The 20,300-nt window shown below is 40.2% G+C and overlaps 2 long non-coding RNA genes across 2 annotated transcripts in view; one reads left to right on the top strand and one right to left on the bottom strand.

Moving 5' to 3' along the window:
• Positions 1–20,300, top strand: part of LOC144315463 (uncharacterized) — a 76,172-nt gene that overhangs the window by 13,680 nt on the left and 42,192 nt on the right. Inside the window, exons 3-8 of the long non-coding RNA XR_013381169.1 lie at positions 631–815; positions 3,876–8,392; positions 9,473–9,522; positions 9,640–9,789; positions 11,146–11,217; positions 16,540–18,327. This is a non-coding gene — a long non-coding RNA (uncharacterized LOC144315463). The remainder of the gene's footprint in view (positions 1–630; positions 816–3,875; positions 8,393–9,472; positions 9,523–9,639; positions 9,790–11,145; positions 11,218–16,539; positions 18,328–20,300) is intronic.
• On the bottom strand, positions 7,366–17,495 carry LOC144315466 (uncharacterized). The gene is made up of 3 exons (XR_013381171.1): positions 15,419–17,495; positions 14,440–14,627; positions 7,366–9,559 (listed from the first exon to the last, which is right to left on the bottom strand). It is a non-coding gene; the product is annotated as an uncharacterized LOC144315466 (long non-coding RNA).

The following is a 20,300-nucleotide window of genomic DNA, read 5'->3' as shown; positions in this document are numbered from 1 at the left end:
GATATATTGCCTGGATTGTTAGAATACCCTTCTGGCTGGTCTCTGTGTTTCTAAAATTACACACTACCATATTTATTTTCAGCACTATGACCAGGAGGATTCTTTCAAAGGACAAATCAGATCATAATGTTCCTTTCCTCTATACTCTGAAGTATCCCAGCTCACTAAGAGGAAAAATAAAAAAGTGAGTCCTCTTGGCCTAGAAGGCCCTCAAGATCTGGTAACTACTCCTTAGTTAATCCACCTCAGTCTTTGTGATTTATATCTCCCTGTACTCACCTCTTACTCATTTTGTTCCAGCCAAATCGGCCTTGTCACTGCTCCTCAAGCAAGCTGTGCGGGCTCTCCCCTCAGGCCCTTTGCACTGGTTATTCCTTTGCCTGGAAACTGCTCGGTTCTCCTTCAACTCCTTCTGGTGGTTGCTTAAATGTCACCAGCTCAGTGAAGCTTGTCTTGGTCACTCCCCACTCTCCCAGACCTCCTCAACCTGTTCTGTGTTTTCTATTTTTTAGACCTATGTATCATTTTCTAACTGACTCATCCACCTGGTTTCAATCTATGCTGATTATAGTCTGTCCCCTGTAGTTTACAAATTTCATAATGGCAGAGATTTTTGTTTTGTTCACATAGATCTGGCCCTAGCACACAAGCAGCTACCCAGAGATGTTTGGTGAATGAATTGCTGAATAATATTGCAAGGAGCCTTCCTACCTGGTGAGATTTAAAGAAAGCAGTACAATAATCAAATGGAACTCACAGAAGCGGAATACTATCTGACAGTCTTCAGGAATGCGAGGGAAGGCACGAAGGAAACGGTTGGTGTTTTCCTGTGCAATTCTAGATAGTCATCTGTTACTTCTTCCAAAAGATTCTCTGGCTGGTTACAGGCCCACACCAAACTCCTAGCCACAGTAAGAATAATAATAAAAAAATCAGAACCATAACATGAAATTAGTCCCTTATGTTTATATACCATTTCACAATGTACTAGTATTTATCTCGGTAAATTAGGTAGGCAAGGTAGATGTCAACTATTTGATGGATTAAAAATACTACTTTTACCTTGAGGCTACTTCTCCTTCTTTGATTACTATTATAATCTTTGTTTTGGATTCACTATTAAGAGAGGTTAAATTATACTGAAAGGATATTACGTAAGGGAAAAATGGTTGATGATGCTTCAGAAATTATCCAGAACAATTGGATAAGGATGGAATGTTTTATATTTGTCATTTTTGTCACAGATAATTCGTTCAGAGCTGAGAATTTATATTTTATTTCAAAGCTACTTAAAGGCTCCAAAGAAGCCTTTTTTGGCTTCTTTTAAAAGTCCGTTTTCTGGGATGCCTGGGTGGCTCAGCGGTTGAGTGTCTACCTTCGGCTCAGGGTGTGATCCCAAGGTCCTGGGATCAAGTCCCGCATCAGGATCCCTGCAGGGAGCCTGTTTCTCCCTCTGCCTGTGTGTCTACCTCTCTGTGTCTCTCCTGAATAAAATCTTAAATAAATAAATGTCCATTTTCTGAAACCTGCCACAAGCTGATGGGAGTTTTATAGGAACCTTAAAGCCAATTAGAAGTCTGAGAACACTTGGTTTGTAAATGGCCCATAAGTTGGAGAGGCTACATTAGGGGCCAGGCTGAGAGCAGAAGCAGAGAGGGAGAGTGGGGAGCTTTTTGTTCTGCTGCTGTGAGACAACCACTGCCAGATGCCAACTCCCCCTCCTTGCCCCTAGTTCTGAGGTTGTCCCTATGGGTTTCAAAATAGGCATAGGCTTTGCCATTTTGTTTTATTCTATAGATGTCCTCCTACAACAAGGGAGAAGATAACCTTTGCTAAAATTTATGAGGCTACTTCTTAAAAAGAGCTTTCATTTAGGCTTTCTGAATTTTCCTCAACATGGAAGATTAAAGTTAAAGGACCAATTTACTCATTTTTCTCTCTGTATCTAATGCATTAGCAAAATAATCTCAGGATTGTGAGTTTACAGTTGTGAGTTTATGGAATGGCAAAAACAATTGGCTTAAAATGGATCCTATTATTTTAAATTCAACCATTTGAATCCAGTTGATGCATTTAATCCCCTAGATCACCACCCAGCCTGCCTTCAGACTGGACAAGAGCACTGTGTGTCCTAGCCAAATATTTCTACATCAAGGTCTGGTATATTGACATATATTGATATATATTACACTTACATCTTGTAAATGAAAGCTACTTCTGATGCAAAAATGTGTTTTCAGGTCATTTTGTATTTGATATTTGATAAGAGGAGAGATGGGGAATTTGGTCATGGGGCATGGAAAAAGAATGAATTATGATTTCAAGAAACATTTGCAGTGGCAAACTTGGGAGGAAATAATTTTGGTTAGGGCCAAATATGTGAAATGCCAGTGTGTGCACATGAGTATGTGTGTATATGTATGTATTGAGAGTGTTGTCAATGAAAAAGTGGTTATTTTATTTGATTAACCTTCAGAGGCAACTGATTAATCACAAATGATCTGTTGAGAGTCTCTGAGCAAAATATTTGCCATTAATTACACATACTTAAAAGTTTTATTTACTAAAACTCTCAACCTAACTATATTTAATCATAGAAAAATAAATGTAGTCAATTTCTTACTTAATAAATTAAATAATGGCCAAGTGTCTTCCTGTGGCTTCCTGGACACAGGACATGGCATGGTTTAACTGAACCTACCCTCACACTGATCCATCACAGATGGAGATGTGCCTACACCCATGCCCTGGTCATTTTCAATTTAGATTCTAGTTCAGCATAAATGGAGTTCCAGAGGTTCCCCAAGCCTCCAGAATGTTGATCTAGTTGAGACCATCCTTCCTAAAACAAGGACACAAAGGGACCTGCTGGAGAGGGCCAGGCAGAGAATGAAGGATATAGATAGGGGTAACAAGGAAACAATCAACATTTTGCAGTGCATATTCAGGCCAGACCTTCAAGTATATTCATTGGAATGACAAGGAACGCATAGACATACATGAATAATGAGGGCTTTAAGACAAGAAGAGGCCATTCCCAAGATAGTCTGTTAATGGAACCTGAGGTACTGGTGGCACATAGAAGGATGGAAAAACGTAGATGGGATCATGGAAATGACACTGTAGTCACAAACACCATGTGACCTCTGGGTTATGGCCACAGAACCAGGGTTCCAAGGAACCCAGTTTGAAATCCCCTTCTCAGACCCTCTCTGATGTTCCTCTGCCTATCTCAGCACTGTGAGACTTTATTTTTAAGAGATTTTATTTATTTATCTGAGAGACAGAGAGACAGAGAGAGAGAGCAAGTGGTAGGAGGAGCAGAAGGGGAGGGATATGAAGAGGTAAAGAATGTCCAGCAGGTTCTATGCTGAGTGCAGAGCGTGGTGTGGGGCTCAGTCTCACGACCCTGAGATCATGACCTGAGCCAAAACCAAAAGTTGAACACTCAACTGACTGAGCCACCCAGGTGCCCCACTTGTGAGACTTTAAATAGTACTTTCTGGGTATGAAATACAGTTCTTAAATTTATGTTACAATTTATAAAGGAACAGCATCTAAGTGAATGACTGGCCCTGTCCACCTCTAATGTTTTCCCATAAAACATAGAACCTAGGCTTCATTGATATACCAACTTACTTGTTTAATGGCTATCAAAATTCAGGCCGTATGATATAAACCAAATACTTATTAGGTCTGTAGTAAAACAAAAGAGTTGAGGGGCTCGTGGCTTTTGAGAAAACATATTTCCACAGCCTTTGTAATATTACTTCCATACATAATAAATACCACCATGATAAACAACAACTACATGGGTAGCCTCCCGTAATCCCCAGACAGAGAGATAGGTAGGTGATATGTTTCCACTGTTATAGATGCTGAGTATGAGGCACCAGGGAGTGGAGTTGCTTGCCTGAGGCCCACAGCTGGAAAGGATATGAGCTGGACAATGGGCCAAGACTGTGTGATGGCATGTCAAGTGGTCTTCTTCCTGCACCATTCACCCCCTTGACTTCTAGTCTGATTTTCCAAACTCAGGCATGTTTCCTGAGTCTTGAAATTGTTAATACAGACAAGTGAACATTCATTAAAACAAATGTCACATCTAAGCCAACTTCTACCCGAGATGTATGTTCTTCCTGTGCTTGTGTGTTTCAACAACTGAGAGAGTAACTTTCTAGCATCCTCAGACCATTTGGGTAAATAAATTACGAATATCCAAGAACAGTTGCCCTGTGCCTTCTTATATACCACATGCTAGCCCAGAGGCTGGACCTGCGAGGGTAATTTGGCCCCTGACTTTGAAGAATGGAGTTGGAGAGGCCATTCAGGTGGCTGAATGGGCAAAATAATCTCAGGATTGTGAGTTTACAGTTGTGAGTTTATGGAATGGCAAAAACAATTGGCTTAAAATGGATCCTGTTATTTTAAATTCAACCATTTGAATGCAATTGATGCATTTAATCCCCTAGATCACCACCCAGCCTGCCTTCAGACTGGACAAGAGCACTGTGTGTCCTAGCCAAACATTTCTATATCAAGGTCTGGTATATTGACATATGTATATATATAATACACTTACATCTTGTAAATGAAAGCTACTTCTGATGCAAAAATGTGTTTTCAGGTCATTTTGTATTTGATATTTGATAAGAGGAGAGATGGGGAATTTGGTCATGGGGCATGGAAAAAGAATGAATTATCTTGAAGGGAACGCCATAAACAGAAGGTCCCAAACTGGAAACGCCAAGATTTTTGCTGAAAATGATGAACATGTGGATATCACAGAGGCTTAAAATATTTTTGGGTGTCATCCTGAGTGTTAACCTGCTCAGAGGCACCTTCCATGCCATTTACCATCACTGCCCCTCCTCTTCCATGTCAGAACAATCCGTTTCAGTTATTTGTGATGTAGGATTTCTGTATGTGCATCTGCTCTATTTCCCTTCCACTGGACTGTGAAACCCCGACGCCAGAGACCAGGATGTTTTGGGGCTCTGCTGGAAGCCAATGCCTTACCCACCTCGGCACCTGTAAACAGCAGTCATCTGCTAACTACCGGGCAGTTCTGCAGCTGGAGAGGCATTTGGAGAGGTTGGCAGGTAGAGATGCTACCAGCCTGAGACATCAGCAAGAACACAGAGAATAGATGCTACAACATACCTAAGCCTTGGGTATAACTGCTGAAGAACATGCCTGGAAGGTCTCTCTCAGTCCATTTGTGAGATCCTCAGCAGCCAGCTTAGCAGAGGGTGGTTTCCCCTGAGATGATGGGACATCCAAAAGTTCAGTCATCTGTAAAGTCGCACAAAGCTAAGCTCCAAGTAAGGTATGGCCCTGAGGTTAAGACCCAGCTGCACAGAATGAAGAGCACACTTACAGTCTCTGCCCGTGGTGAGCTAATGACCACTGATAATAAACCAAAGTCATGTACCAATGTGATGCTGGTGCACTGAGGGTCAAATTCCCCAATGTAACAATCTCTTTACCTTGAGCTGAATATTAGTAAAATGGCTGTCTTTATGGGAAGCAAACCATGAACACATGTAACTTTATTCAAAAATGCCAACACTTCATCTGAAGAGAGAATTTATAAAACTGCAAAGTGAGTGATGGAGTGGCATGGGGGATAGCCCTGTTGTCCCAGAAGAGAAGCCCTGAAGACTTGGTTCCCCACACTGTCTGTGACTCCAGACAAGTTATGTCACCTGCTGGCCTCATTGTCTCGTCTATACATCAAGTGATGGGTTCAGCTGAACTCTCTGGCCTTTGGAGATGTAATAAGCCTTACATGGACTCAAGCTTTTCTAGCATTGCACTTCTGAGCTCTCGATATTTTTGTTAAACATTATAATCTGCAATTACATCATTCGGTAATATCGTATGAAATTTATTTTTCACAATTCTGCTGAAGTGCAGGGTGATCACATAAGCAGCATTCTTGTATTGGAGTTTGTCCTTTATTAAACACTAAATTCTACATCCTTATGTTTTCAGCTGTCTCTTAAAATCACTGGTAAAATGCAGTTAACACTCAGAAACATGAATCTGGGCTTATAAAAGAACTCATGAAAAACACCCTGATATAATTTCAAAATGAAACACAAAATTGCTCCTAAATATTGAGAAAAGAGAGGCCCAAGGCCCAAGCTTTCTAGACATCCCTTCTCTCCCCTGCCTACACATGTCTGCATGCCCCACCGTACATTTCCTGAGGATGGAGACTTTCCTCTGTGTCCTTGAGCCGCCTCCCCCTGCTTCTGTGGGGACCTTGCTTGATTATTTATCCCACTTTCCCTCCTGATGTATCTTCATCTTCTGTCTGTCGAACAGTTCCCTTCACTCAATCTATAAACATCCCAGGTCTCACTTTCTGAATATGCTGTATTTCATCAATTCTAAGATATACATTTTTCACACTTAACATCTCTGAAATCAGGATGTTTCTTACAACTTGCTATTCTTAAGGAAGATTTTTTTTTCTTTCTTGGAACATAAAATGGGGGTGTGCCTTACAAATGATGGTATTTTAGATTGGATGTAACACAATGCAAATCCCTCCTCTGTCCCCCCATAACACCTGCCATGGGTTAGGCTCTTCAAGATGGTCAGAAATAGAACCTATCCTTTGGATATCTTAGTTAATGAGGATTTAGTATAAGGCACCACAGACCAAGGGAGGAAATAGTCCTAGCAGTGCCCCACCAGGAGCAGTGGAAAGTTGTGGCTCATTGGTGAACAGCAGGTGCTCTAATGATTCAAGACAGTGCAGATGGTCTAGAAGCAACTCTGGTGCCAACTCATGACTCAGCTGTCCCATCTCTGCTCTACAAAGTCAGACTCACATTCAAGATCCCCAAAAGTAAAGGTAAGATTAGTTTGGTCAGTCACCATTTATGCCATCAGCAAGACTCGTTTGCCAGACTAATGGCAACCTATATAGATTAGACACCCAACCATCCCAGATTGAATTAGATGTGGCCAGAGCAGGAACAAGACATGGCAACCTGCATGTATGTAACCGCTCAGAAGAAGCTATGGCCTAGGACGTATTCAGAACTTAATGTTTATCTCCACATGTTCCTCTAGCTGGTACTTTATTTTCAGATTTCCTTTGCAATCCAAGTTTTTTAAAATGTGGTCTAAACTTCTTGTCCCCACCTCCAGTCTTCCACCTGATTCAATCAGATTTCCTTCCCAATGCCTCTACACACACTGCTCTAGCTGTACTTGTCCTCAGCATGACCTTGTGTTTGATTTCTCCAAGGAACACGTTTAGTCTCTATCTTACCAGCCACTGGGGCTGCAGCAGATGCCAAGGGAATGCCATGGATGGCCCACCTAGGGGCCCTTCCTCAGGCTATACACTCTTCCTCTGGGTGCTCCCCACATTGCTGAGGGCTCACAGCAAAGTGCCTCTCCAGAGAATAGCTCTGAGCTGATGGGAATGCACATATGACTCCTGACTGAAAAGGCTGCCTTGGTGCTGTGGGGGCTGGTCATGCTCCAGAGGGTCCCATGGGGTTGGTTTGAGGCCAGATGGTAACTAACTCCCATCTTCACTTCGCTTCTTTCCCTGTTGATCCTTTGCCCCTCACCTCCTTATAGATTTTCTCTACAAGCACTCCTTTAACAAATCACCTGCCCCAGAATCTCCACTTCAGGCTGTTTCTAAGAAACCAAGACACCTCATACCTTGCACATCTCTCCTGCACTGACTTCCTTGTTACCATGTTCCCCTCCTGCCCCCATGGCCCTTAATCCTATGTCTCCTACAGTGGCAAGCTCAACCCTTCCCTTCCTCCCCTCCATGGCAGTGGTTCCCAAAGCAGCAGACCTTACATCCATTTTAAATAACAACCATTTCACAGCACTCCCTTTACTGTCCTGAGTCAGAGATGACATCACTGCCTGGTACAAGTCTCATTTGCTGAAAGATGCAGCTATACATATGTGTGTATGTGCGTGTGTGTGAGTATATGTCAAGTAAAATTCAAATGAAACCATATGACTAACTGAATGGTAATTTTATTAGTTCATTATTAAGATTCAGAAAATCGTTTCTTCAGAAAATGCTATGAAATATGAGAAATCAAAATATAAATTAGGAATAAAGAGGAGGATAACAGCAAAGAACAAGGGTTCTGGAACCAGACTGCCACTAAATTTTAAAAGCTATGTGGTCTTGTGCAAGTTGCTTAACTTCTCTGTACCTCAATTTCCAGTTTACCTACTTGAAAGAGCTTTACAAGAAGTAAATTGCAAAAAAAAAAATTTATGTATGCCTGGCATACCACGGGTTTTCATTTATATTTTAAGACAATAAGTCATGTTTTCTTTTAGTTTTAGCACGGTGTTGACAACCTCCTCTTTTCCCCCAGAAGGCCAGATGGTAAATATTTGAGGCTTTGTGGGCCGTACACAGTCTCTGTCATACACTTTTCTTCTTCTTGATTACAATCCTTTAGAAATGGAAAAGTAAGGCTTGTGGGCTTTCGCTGGCCAGCTCTGTGTCAGTTAGAGACCACACACAGGTAACATGCAAAGAAAAGATTCCATTTGCACCCTTTTTGTTCTTCTCAAAACTGTGAAACATTTAAACATAAAGAGAAGGATGAAGAATAATATGATACTCAGGTACCCTTCACCCAGTAATTACAATGTTAAATTTTGGATATTTGCTTTACCTTTCTTCTTTTCCTGACTCCACATAGCAACTATTCACAAGTTACTGTGTACCCTTCCCATCTGTGGCAAATCACCAAAATCAGCTACATTTTCTTCTTGGGCCAGATGTTAACCTGCAGTTCCCAGACTCCCATACAGTTAGATGTGAGCCTGTGACTGAGTGGTGGCCCCTGGACAGTGGGCATCAGTGATCGTGTCACTTCTCTGCCCAGATAAGGACCTGAAGATTTGCCTTGCACCTGGTCCTTCTCTCCATCTGCCACCTGAAGATGGACCACAAGGTGGAAATAGCCAGGATTCTTGAATGGCCATGAGGAATGAGGAGCACCAACATTAGATTGTGATATAAATGAAAATAAATAAGCATTTATTGAATTAAAGCCATTAAAATTTCAGGGCTTATCTGTTAGAGCAGTAGCTGGTATTATATGAATTTAATTCAACATGATCCATGGTTTCATAATTTTACTAAATGTGTATTTATCCACATATAATATATGGTACCACTTTGGGTTTTTTTATTTTTATTTATTTATGAGTCACAGAGACAGAGAGAGAGAGAGAGAGAGAGAGAGAGGCAGAGACACAGGCAGAGGGAGAAGCAGGCCCCATGCACCAGGAGCCTGATGTGGGACTCGATCCCGGGTCTCCAGGATCACACCCTGGGCCCAAGGCAGGCGCTAAACCGCTGCGCCACCCAGGGATCCCCCACTTTGTATTTAAAAAAAAAAATGGTACATAGCATTCCACAACTTACTTTCTTTTTTTTCTCTTTGCTCAACAGTATGTCCTTGAGATGCATCCACATTGGTAAAGACTCGCACTTTCTCAATGGTAGTTATTTGCTTGATTTAAATAAGCTCTCTTAGGTCTATAAAAATGAATTAAAATATCTTAATATTGAAAATTATAATGCGTTCAAATCTCTAAAATGTTCTAAATTGTTTTCAGCTGGCATGTGATCGGTATCCAGTCAGCTTGGGAAGTGTACTGGCAAGCTAGCTTGTTTTCATTGCATTCCCACATATGTCCTTCTACATGCTTCCCCCCAAATCCTGTCAGAGAAGACAAGACAAATCCAGACAATGAGGAACTGGACAGGTAGATATTAAGAACCAGCCCTGGGTATGTGGAGGCACGGGTTCATACCCCAAACACCTGCTAGTTCTGTGACCTGGGATACACAGCTGGACCACTTAGTCATTCAATTATATTCCTCCCGGAAGTGGGAAACAAACTTGTAACCATATCTTGGGTTCTCATGAGGATTAGATAAGCTTTTACAAAGAAAACACTTAGCCCAATGCAGGCCACATAGTAAGCATTCAATAAATGCCACCACCATGGTCCCCTTAGCAGAAAAATGTGCTTCTATTATATGTAGTTAATATAAAACTACCACCCTCAGCACACAAGCTTACTGAAGGCAAGCATGCTGGTTGGCATGACTGGCTATTTTCTGAGACTTTCTACCATCTCTCCATTATTCATTTGTTTTGTGTTCACTGGGATCTATTTGCAGCTACTAAATATTGTTGAGTTTGGTCTTTCAATTATGAAGCAAAAATTTAAAATTTCAATATTCTGCCAATTTACTTTCTCTCTAGTGAATATTTTAAAAATGTCTGACATCAGTGAATTTTCGGGGTAGTGCATTGGACCCCACTCTCCAGACCTCACCCCTGTCCTGCATCAGGGACACAACTTAATCTTTCCTCTGGAGAATCCCTGTTCACTTAAACCTAAACTCTTATTACAAATGCCTCACATGTAGCTTCTTTTCTTTGTCAATGATGAGCATGTTTTTCTACTTCTTTCCTTCTCCTCCAAGTTAAATCTCTAAGTTCCTCCTATAACATTTCATCCCTCTTTACACTTCCATATTGTGAGCTTTTGATCCTAATTTGCTGTCAACTGAGATGTTGCTGAATTGTTAACAGCTGTTCTTGTTTAGTTCGATATTAGTGGTTCCTTAAAACCAAATCTGTACATCAAAATTCTGGGTTTTGTTTGTTTTGTTTTGTTTTTTGTTGGTTTTTTTTTTTTTTTTTTTTTTTTTTACAGAGAGCCTTAGGGACACGTAATCTTATTATTGAAAACAAAATAAGACAAAACATCTTTACATAGTCATACTGCTAATATGGCACTGATCTGGGCCATGACCAGGTCTTTTGACTGTAAGTCCAAACTGTTTTCCTCCAAGCTCCACTGCCTCCCTGAACAATGCTCTACAATTCCCAGAGGGGCATTTGTTCATGTCCACAGTGTGATATGTCTATTCTCATAATAAAAGAATAAGCCTTATTTCAAGCAAGCAGGATAGTGGAACTTAAAAGTGTCTCTAGAAGTTAAGGACTGAGATGTCAACCCAGCAAGTTTCCAATTAATGAGACTTTTATACCATAGTTTATTGACTATGGGCTTTACATATATTATATTGTCTTAATAACTTTGCAGGAGGTAATAATTCTGTACAGATGAGGAAACAGCTTGCGTAAGGTAGCACGCGTGTCCAAGGTCACCTAACAGGTAGGTAGTTTGATTCATACTCATGTGAGTCTAACTTCAGAGTCCTCAGCCCCATTCTGCCTCTCTTAAATACCAGCACACATGCGACAATGCTGCATTGTGACATTTGTCATAATTTGTACATTTGTCCCCTTTCTGATCTCCATTGCACCCTCAGGCACAGCCCTACTTATTTGTATTCTTCATGTACATAGATGAAATATATGTATGGGGAGATAACATAAAATATTACAGTAGTTTATGGAAATAGACAAGATGAAAGGGAAAAGTAAAGCACCACACAAAGAATCCGTGATAATCCCCGAGGAAGGGCTTCAGCAAGAGAAAAACCTAGCTTGTTTTCCTAATTTCTGGTCATTAAATTACTTATCGTCCTGGATTCTCATGAGTCATACTTATAAATAGGACAGCTGCTACAGGAAAGGAGAAGAGGTGAGCAAGTACAGGAAAGAAGACGTCCCGGGCTGGCAGAGAGCAGAGGAAGCCAGCGCAGGAGGGATGGGTGCTCTGCTCAGCGCAGGAGGGATGGGTGCTCTGTTAGCGTGCTGCTGAGGGACACACTCCTCCTTGCCCAATCCAGCCCTGTTTCTGTGTGGAGGCAGCATCTTCCCCAGAGGGAGCTCTGCTGTTATTTAAGGACCCAACAGAATCAGCAGAAGGCCTACTTGGTCTTACCATTGGCAATGTGCAATTCCACCCATTCCATTTAATGTCTTAGACCTATAATTCTTTCATTTCAGATCGCAGAAGCAGAGATAGCACCATACACTTTCCACAGCATTTCAAGAGAAATATTTAAGCTTCTTGAGCTCCTTTGACTCTGTGCCTTGCACACCAAGCCCAATCCAAGATTCAAGAGATAGTATCAGGTTCAGGAGCATTAAGTTGCATGAAAATAGGGCACTGCATTTAGACGTTCTCCCTGGAGACTCTGGAGAGGTGATGTGAAATGGCATGCCTAAAGATAGAAGTTAATTGACGAACTTAAGATAGTTGACCAGAGCTGTAGATTAATTATCTGCTGTGATGGAGAAAGGGGGGCTACTGGATAGCTGTATTATTTTTAGATGTAAGGTCAAATGAAAAAGAAGTATAGGAAAGTAGTAGGCTTTTAAAAGGTGTTTTTTTTTTGTTTTGTTTTGTTTTTTTGTTTTTTTTTTTTTCCTTTGGACTGAGGTGGACACTCTGGCCAGCCAAGAGGTAAAAAGATAGGGTTTCTTCCTTCTCACATCAATGACGATCAGTTTCCAGTTCTTTCCAGGGTAGGAAAGGGAAGAATCTTGAATTAAATTCTTCACCTTTCTTACAGTCTTACACTTTTAAATTGTACCAATACTCAGAAATCTTTCATTTCCCATGTCATAGAGATAGGTGGTTTTGCTTTCCTAAGATTACTTCATGATAATCTTATAAATCTAGATAAAACAATGATAGAATCTATTTTATTCATCACATAAGAAGAGAAATAATGATTTAGAAGCTTTCATAATAGGATTCCTAGTATAGTTTCTCAAACTTTTCTTTATGGATAAAGTATGTATGTGCAAAAACTGAGTCTGTTTGAAGTGTGCATTTCCATGAGCCTTGACAGTTCTACACAGCCGAGAAACCACCACCACAAGATACAGAATATTCCCATCACTCTCAAAAGATTTCATCCTGTCCCTTTACAGTTTCCCCCTCCCTCCACCCACAGTCACAGGCAACCACTTTACTTGTTTTCCCCACAATTATTTTTAAGGCAGGCATTTGTTTGTATCCACTTCTAGCAAGGAGTAAGAAGTGGCTACAGGATTCTAAAGAAGTATTGGGATTATTTTGAAAGCCTTCCAGTGGCCATGTCATTCACAAGTTCACTAAAGTACTTTGTCTTTTTCATTTTTCTAATGCCAGGGTGCACAGAGAGGGCTGAAGTAAAGCAGATAGCTCTCGAGCATCTGAAGAAGGGGTGCAGTGAGGAGATCAGATAGGCCCTCTCTTTTCTCTGGTACATCCGACAACGCAGGTTTGATAGCTACAAGTGTTAGCCTAAGTGTGTGTTCCTGGGGGTGGCGGAGAGAATGCGGGGCTACATCAGGTAGTTTCTACCTGTGTGGTTTCAGGTGAGTGATTCCACTTGCCCAGTAGTCTCTTTCGCTCCAGCAGTAAGGTGAGAAGGGAGAACTGAATGATCTCTTGTGTAACTCTTTCCCTAGAAAGCCATATCCCAGCAATGAAACTTGTGCTACGGTGTGTACCACCTATACATACATTGTATAGGCCATCTGTAAATATCCCAGAGGACAGATACTGTGTCCTTTTTATTTTCCTAATGCTAAATTGGACAGATAGGTCTGATTTGCAGACCCAGAGAACAGTCGCTATTCTTAAGCACTTTGAAAATATTTCTACATAAATTGTTGTAAACCTTTTCAACAGTTTGGAACAATGGCAAAAGGGTAAATAAAGCAGGTAATTAAGATGACACTACCAAAAAATGTGTGAACTAATTTTGATATACGAATCTCTGTTTAACTGTAAACAAGGCCTTTAAAACATCAGTGATTGGGTTGTTATAAGTCAACGTAAGCAACTGGAATAAGAAGAGAGAATAGAAATTTTGTAAAAGAAATATTTTATAGCTTTCCATATCTCTTGCAGAGATTGTCTTTTCACTGAGGTTGCCTGAGACAAACAGTTCAATTGTCTTTCTTGGCTCTTTTTAACCTTTCTTTTTTTGATTCTGTCATGTGACCTTACTTTGAAAATTAAGAGGAAAATTCATAAAAATGTAAACAACATTAATGTCTCTGTATCTTGTTGAAAAATACTATTTTCCCTGAAGGAAGTATTATGTTTACTTTTTCCTTAAGGCTGCAATATTTTAACTCAGCCTCCGGGTCACTTTTATCTCAAGAGGCTTTGAAACCAATTAATACCAAAAAATAGAATTCTCTAAGACTTACTTTTGCAACTAGAAGAAAAACAGAAAAAGACTTGAACCCTCTCAAGTCTATCCTATTGCAAACTGATGACCCATTGAGGCAATTGTAACATTGTTCCAAGACAGTATATAACTATTATATCATCTACTTTCTTTTAATAAGGAAAAATATTCAGAGAAGAGGCAAGTCAAACTTGCAAAGTACTTTTCTGCTTTTTCAGTGATAATTCTACATTTTCTTCTAAGTCTTAACAGTTTTTAACTTTGGAGACATAAATCTTACAAATGTACAACTCAACTGTTGGAAGGTTTCTGATCCAGTGTGTGGGTTATATAACTTTTTTTCTTCTCTTGATGATCATCCGCTATCTCACAGGAAAAGTCAAGGAGGTCCACTTTGCAACTCATTATTATGAAATTTTTAATGGAATAAGACTTGAATGATGAAATTTGGGGATTTTTTTGGCAGCAGCTTCTTTAATGGAACCTAAAGAAGTCACAGGAGTTTTTTAAGAGCTTCAGTCTAAATCAAATCTGACTTTTTTTTTTTTAACTTAACCCATTCAGCAAACTAAAGACAATGAGAAATATATATTTTAATGGCAAAGTTGAACATTTTCTAACATTGTTTTGGAACATGAAAATAATGTCTGAACCTCAACCAAACTGATAGTTATTTGATTTACGTATCAGTTCTATGAATCTCTAGCTTTTATTTGTTATCTCATTTAAAAGATAGTATGGACATATCATCCTCTAAAACTAACCACGTAGATTTTATTTTTCAATAGTCATATTAGTATAAATGGTGCTCATGCAGCAAAGTTGTATATTATTTCAGAAACTTAAACCATGTGTTATGTATGTATATAGATATATGTAATATTGCTATATATACCTCACAGATAGCTTATAAACTTTTATACAAAGACATTTTAACCATGTATCTACGTTTCCTGTGCTTTTTAAAATCAGTCTTTCCCTGGTGTTAGGCAAAACCATTTTTCCAGGGCTGTGGAGTATATTCTAACTTTTTGGTTAAATTTTAAGCTTGTCCATCAACCCATTTTAGATGAGCTCCATTTCTTTCAAATCTTGAGCTTATAAACCTCTGCTAATTTGCATAGATGTTCATGCAATCTTAAATGTGAAAAAGATTAACAGTAGTGAATTGGAACTTGCTGGAAGAGGGGTCAGCTACTTTGGTTGGTTTGTTACCCATGGGAGGTGGGGAGGCAATGTCTCAGGTGTCGGGTCTCTTTAACTAACACCTCTTACCTCTGGGATTTGTCGGAGACAGACAATGGGCTCAGCCCGTATCAGCCAGCATGCTCCAAGTCAGACAAGCAGAAACACCAACAATGCCTTTATTCATGCTTCCACACACTAAGTAGGGGCAAAGGCACACTAAAGGTCAAGAGGGACTATAGCTATCAAGACAGACAAGCTCGAGTGTCACACTGAAGCCAAAACTTGTACCTCCTGCAACTGCAGCCACCAGGGCAGATCACCACGCTAACAGGGCCTCTGTGACCTCTGGAGACAGCTCTGTGCTGAGAGGCCTCAGGAGAGGCCTTGAAGACTTGAAGCCTCGATCCTCCAGTTCCTCGGCCGTGGGTGAGGCCATATTTTAAGCAATATTAAAAATGTCAAGAAAGAGAAGAGGTTCATTAGAAAATCAGGAAACTTAGCCCACGGTGGTCATATCCCTGAGCAATGTGCCTTGGATAAACAGAGTTTTGGCTTCCTGGAAGTCATGTTGCATCCACGATGAAACAAATCAATTAGATTCTTCATAGCACCATTATTGACTATATTTGCTATAAAATGTGAATATTTATGGAATACTCACTACAAAAAATATGACCTCCATGAGCTTTTGAGGTGTGTGTGTATATGTATGTGATTTGGAGTTTGTTTTGAGTTTTTTTTTTTTTTTTTTTTGGTACATTGTTATTTCCCAAATGCCAAGCACAACATCTATCATTGGCACTAATAAATATGTGTTGAGTGAGTGATTGTTTGAAGGCCTGCCTATAGGCTCTAATATTTTACATATAGTATTTCACTTAAATTTAAGTGACTCAAATAACACAGGTACTATGCACGCCCCAGTTTACAGATGTGAAAACTAGTCACAGAGAAGTTAATTTGCCTAAGATCTCACAACTAGAGATGAAAGCCTTAGAATTCAAGCTAGCAGTCTGTTTGTGGAGTTTGTGCTTTCCATCATATGTACACGGACTCTCATTTTCTTAGCAAGTCATACATAACACTTATTTTATACAAAAACATAACCAACCTTATTTTGCTCCAAATATCTCATGACCAGACAGGTTTCCCTGCTTCTAGAATGCTTACTATAAATGCTCTGACACTTTGGAAATATTACCTTTCAGATACACCTTTCTTCTCTATCAGCCCCTTTGACTGCTTGTGTCTGGGACTCCAGTGAAGTTTGAATTGTCCAATCTGAAGAAGTTAGCTTATAAAGGCAACTGACAGACTTCGGAGATGGCCACATTTTCCATCCTGTGGGGAGTCCTGACTCTTACCTAGATCACCAACTTGTACTCATAATGGAAGATGAGTTGCTTTTCTTTTGGAATTTTGAATGAATTTGGCTCCAGAGGTGGATGCTATATTGGAACCTCTGGAGAATAAGTTCCTTCAGTTTCTGCTTACTTGGGGACTGTGTGCTGAGGGCCATAGACTGTTACAACTAATGAGCCAAAACCCTACCCTCAAGTGCTCACTGAGAGAAAGGGCAAATGGCTGAGCTTCCATGACTGCTCCCTTCTGAGCCAGTGGCAGTGGACAATAGATTTTTATAACACCAGGAGCTTGAATGAGGAGCTGGACTGAGACCATAGAGACAGCAGAGTGGCTATAAAGCAATGTGATTACTTTTGGCTGTGATAGGACTGGGCCATGTGAGCTGCAAGTGATAAACTCTATAATCCATTAGTGTTTCTCAATTTTATCCATTTTCCATAGGAGGATATGATTAGCTTTTTTTATTTTTTCTTAAAGAATTGCTTTCCCATTAAGATTGTCTTTTAAAAAGGTGTTATAATGGTCTCATTTGCAGTAAACTTCATTTATATCCTGAGAATGAAGCTTGGAATTGCAGCAAAATAATCCAGAATACCATGGAAGGAAAAGATTATAATCTACCTCCAGGACTTTTTTTAGGTAATAGTCAAGATATGCAGAAAGAGGAACAGGTTATTTTCACCCACAGAATTCATGCCCCATTGGAAACAATATGAACTGGGCAATAACATCAGCAATAACTATTTGTATTTTGGACATGTTCAATGCATAGATATTAGAGAAGAAAAATGTATTACAATTTACCAGTCCATAACCATTAAAATAAAGCACTCTGTCTGAAAGTCAGACTAAACTATTCTCCTCTATCTTATTTCACCCAACTGTCAAAAAATCCAGCAGGGTAATTTAGAAAGTTAAGCTAGAGAAGGGCTAAAGTTTATTCATGACTTCATGAAATAAATATTACAGGATACAGAGACAAAGAAGCATGTGTGTGCTTTAATCAAGATGCAATTGTTAGTGTATCAGAGAGAATATGCATTCTTGCCATCTGGAAAAGACAATATGAGGTGTGTAGGGAGCACCTGAGTGGTTTTCTGAGGAGCAAGTCCATAACTTCATCAGGCTTGCATGGATGGTCATAATTTATTAGGTTATGAATCATTGCTCTAGCAAAGTGTTGAATCTGTCCCACTATGACAACATTTACCTGCGAGTCATTTAGCTGGGATGTCTGAATATGATGACTAGATTCCAGCATCGTCCCCAGGGAGAGAGTCAGATCTGGATCCAGGGTGAAGGAGCTACACTTTGGAAGTAAACTAATCCCAAATGAGCCAACTAAGTAAACTTTTCAGGGCATTATTAAGCACACAGAAGAAAATGTTGTGGCCTATAAAATAAAGTTCATTTCCCTCACTTGATGAGCAGGTCATTCTCAGAGATATCTCCAGGTGTCCTTTTGACGAACCCCTCCTCCCCCCAAGACAAAGAACAAAGAAGTTGAGAGTGGAAATTAATTTTTTTCTCTCTAAGTACTATCCGCATGCTGCTTGGTCCCAGGGATTGTGACCCTCGTCTATAGATGAACAGATGCACCAAATGTTTGTCTAAACTATCGACTTTAAAAGGTAAGATATTCTGATATATGCTACAACATAGATGAACATGGAGGATATGATGCCGAGTGTAAGAAGTCAGATGTTATATGGCTCTGCTTGTATGAGGTATATCTAAAATAGTCAAAATCATAGGGACAGAGAGTAGAATGGTGTTTGCCAGGGGCTGAAAGAAGGGTGGAATGGAGAATTACTACTTAATAGGTAGAGTTTCAGTTGAACAAGATGAAAAGAGTTGGAAATTGATGGTGGTATTGGCTGCACAACCATGTGAATGGACTTCACGCCACTGAACTGTACACTTAAAACAGTTAAGATGGCAAATGTTATGTCTTGTGTATTTTAATACACATATATACACAAAAATAGAAAAAAAAAACACAAAACCATGGGGCCCACCTTAAAACCATCACATCAGAATCCCAGAGAACAGGGCTTGCACATTTTGTTAAAATTCCCCCATGTGATTATGACTTATAACTAAGGCTACAAATTACTGATTGAGAGTAGGATTTTTCATCTTGACACTATTAGAATTTTGGATCCAATAATTATTTATTGTGGAAGAAGGAGGCTGTCCTGTGCATAGTAGGATATCAAGCCGCATCCCTGGCTTCTACTCATGTGATATTAGAAGCACCATCCCCTTCCTCAAGTTGTGATAATCAAAATTGTTAGACAATGCCAAAGGCCCACTTGGAGGGGACATGGGCTGAGGAGCAAAATCTCCTGGCTGAGAAAGAGAAAAGCTAGTATTGATAAAGAAGCAAGTAATATTCTCACAGCTACTGCCCAGCCTCTGTACTTCAAGAGGGGAAATTCTGTCCCCTGAGGCTTGGTGCCTAGTGGACCAGTGGATCTTCTTTGGATCCACATGTCCCTGTCGGCTCTACCCCTGTACTAGTGTACTGGGAAGGTTCAGGTCAGGGCTGAGAGCAGACCTGACCAAACAAGTACTCGCAAATTTTCTCCCTTAGTGAGGGTTGTTTTTGTTTCATTCAATTTTGCTTTGTTTGCATTAAAAGGCAAGAATTTCACCTCTTCTTTTTCCTGGTTCAACTTTCATTTGGGGCTAAGAGGCTTCAGTATTATCTGATCATTAAAACATAAACAAGGTATAAGACAGTGTGTACATGTGTGTGTGTGTGTGTGAGAGAGATTGAGAGAGAGAGAGAGAATTTTGGGGTACACATCAATTAATTCTCAAAATAATCTTGTCATATATCATGCCACTTAATCCTCACTAAAACTTCATAAGGAAAATACTATTACTCTGATTTGACAGAAGAGAAAACTGAGGCTCAAAGACGTAAATATATAGCATCTAAATGGATCATGAAGGTGCTAGATGTTGTATCCAGAGCCCAATTCAAATCTGTCAGATTCCAAAGCCTATGCTTTCTTCAACCATAGCACATTGCAATGGTTCCGTTTAACCCGGAACTTTACTTGCATGGTCTGGACAGCGTATTGGTACCTCATCTGCTTCCACCTATTACCATTTGCTTCACCAGCATGTAGATCTAACATCCATTAAAAGATTCACTTCTGATCCGAATGGCCAGATGATGGCCAACAGATGGTATTTTCTGCTGAGAACCTATAGCCAGTCTGACTGACAGATTCGTCTTGCCAAGGCACAGGCATCAGTGACCACAACCATGCATCTATTTTGTAGCCCCCAAATGTCCCAGCATTTGATGGCACACACAGGGGTGTAACCAAACCCAGTAGTCATCCATCATTTAATCCATCCATTTGGCAGTACTTTCTCTTGCAAGAGCAAAAAGACCATCTTAGGTGTGTGAGTTGCTGACACTGAGAGTCAACCATCCCCGTGAAAGCGCTGGGGCACCCTGAGACTCCACCCGTCTGGAGCAAAAGCACCACATTTGCAGACACCTGTGGTTTGCCTAATTACATTTTCGCAAACCCTTGGAAACCAGTGAGCGCTTCAGCTGCACCACACGTGTAGTCTAATGAGG

This window comes from Canis aureus, chromosome 6, assembly GCF_053574225.1.
Source record: "Canis aureus isolate CA01 chromosome 6, VMU_Caureus_v.1.0, whole genome shotgun sequence".
Classification (NCBI taxonomy): Eukaryota; Metazoa; Chordata; class Mammalia; order Carnivora; family Canidae; genus Canis; species Canis aureus.
Note: the sequence above shows the minus strand (reverse complement) of the source record. Positions and strands in the feature narration are given on the sequence as shown.